Source organism: Chaetodon trifascialis, chromosome 4, assembly GCF_039877785.1.
Source record: "Chaetodon trifascialis isolate fChaTrf1 chromosome 4, fChaTrf1.hap1, whole genome shotgun sequence".
NCBI classification, from domain to species: Eukaryota; Metazoa; Chordata; class Actinopteri; order Chaetodontiformes; family Chaetodontidae; genus Chaetodon; species Chaetodon trifascialis.
Window position 1 is genome coordinate 8,046,049 of NC_092059.1, and position 2,261 is coordinate 8,048,309.

Below are 2,261 nucleotides of genomic sequence, written 5' to 3' on the forward strand. Positions count from 1 at the left end.
GCGACTGACATGTATATACTTTACCAATGCGAAAGTATATACGTGTCATTTGGATGCAAGAGCTCACATGAACAGGCTGTCAGTGCTAACAGCTAGCTTTTTAGGACCAGGGTTGTTTTTTTTTAGCCAGGATCAAAATCACTCATTCCAAAAGTTCCATCACTGATGCTTGAAATGTTTGAGTTTAGTGAAACAAAACTTACAATACTTTACTGCAACGTAACATCTCCAGTCTCTCGTTCTTGAATATTCAGTAAACTGAATATCACAGCACTCATCATCGCTACATCTTTGTGCTAGCTTTTTATTGTTCGCTGGCGTCGACGTCAAAGACATTCACGGGCGTGGGCCTCTTTCAAAGCTGAAATCTCACAGAAGAACGCGTCGCTCGGCTATCATTTTAGAACAAGCTAAATATGATGATTCACACAGGCTGGTCTCCTTTATTCCTGTTATGGTCGACTCAGTAAATACAGCCCCGTGAGCTCTCACAGAGCTGGGAGCTGCGCTGTGTTAGAGTACCACTCAGAGATGACATCATGGACAGCCATGGCATGCATCATGTTATTCTCTCCAGGGTGCAGACGGTGCAATCTTTTAATTACAGTACATGGCCATCCATGGGAGATAGACAGTGACTTATTATAGCATGCCTCATCAGCCCGGAAACACCGATGAGTGGCTCTTCAGTAAGAGCTCTCACTGGATTCTCATTGTCCTTTATCTATGTACAGCACTTCACTGCTTCTATATCATCATGCAGCTCTCAGGGCAGACGGTTCGTTTATGAGACACTTCGTTAGGCTTTGGCAGCTCGACAGTGGACAATGCAAAACACTGAAGAGATGAGTTCAGTGATTTTAACTCTTGTCCCTAAAAATGCACCACGTTAAGTGAACCTGGACGTGCTACACGCCTAAAAGACAACATCAGTAAAGCTGCACGTCCTGCACCTGTAGTTACATGACTGCACATGAAGAACAGAGGGAGCATGCGGAAAGCACACGGTCATTTTGTACTTTGCTTTTCGACGAGAGTGGCATTCAAAGCGCAGAGCAGGAAAAAAAAGGGGAATAGATCTTAGTTTCAACATCCTGTATCATAAATCTAGATTAAAGAAGTGGTGGTTTTTGACGCGACCGTTTCATCTCATCAGTCTGAGGTGTCACTCACAGGCCCCGAGGCTGACGGATGAGTGAGTATTAGTGTGTATTGTTTATGAGAGTGTGTGTGCAGCTGGGAAGAGGTTTTGATGACAGAGGCAGAAGATTGGAAAGGAGAACAGAGAGCAGGATGTGTGAGAGGTGTTGAGAACTTTTTTTTTCTTACTAATGGATACGGACCTGAGTCACAGTCTGCAAGCACACAGCATGTGCTTAATCAGTGGAAAAGATATTTCAACACATTTGACAGTTATAAAACAGTGTTATTTGTCTTCTGTGCACACACTCTTCCTGTTTGCAGCAGTATCACCACAGACATGAGCAGCTACGAAAGCATTTCTGTGCAAACACTAGTACTTCCAGTGTACTTACACTTGTTAAAGGCCCTCAAGAGTTTTGACATTCAGAATAAACCAGTTGTGGTTTTCAGCTCTGAAAGCCTCAAGTCTGCACGTGAATGAGGTCAGCGCCTCCTGGAGTGAGTCTGAGCTGAAACCTGTGGTTATGAAACAAGAGAAAGGACCAGTTTTCCACAGGATGGGCAGCGAAGGACTTTTCCTGGCTTTGTCACAGAAGCCTGAGGTCATCACTCACAACAAACAAGCCTCGCCAACACATTTAAATCAAGGAAGCAGTGACCGAGGGTTCCAAATTACTCCAGCCCGCAAGTGGGCCTGCCACAGTAAGAGTGACTCAGCTTTCACCGGATACGGAGCTGATACACAGCAACATAATTCAAGGAGAGGATCCATCTTTTAAGGGGATATCACATCCAGCAGTGGTTATGACAGATGCAATGACTGTCCCTTCCCTGAAACTGTGGTTTGACAAGAAGTAGAATTTAAAAAAAAAACTAATCAAGTCAAACGCTGTGGTGCAAAGTCTAGCTGGTATCTGCTGCCACCAAGTGGCAGAAACAGTAACTGCACAGCAAACAAACTGGCACAGCAGTACACAGGTCTGCTTTGTTTACAGTGGCTGAATTATACAAATCTGCTGGGACTCAATTACACTCAGTTGAAAATACCGCATAAAATCAGAGTTAAGTAGCAGGAGAGGGCCAGATTTAAAGAAAATGCCACAAACTCCACCACTGGG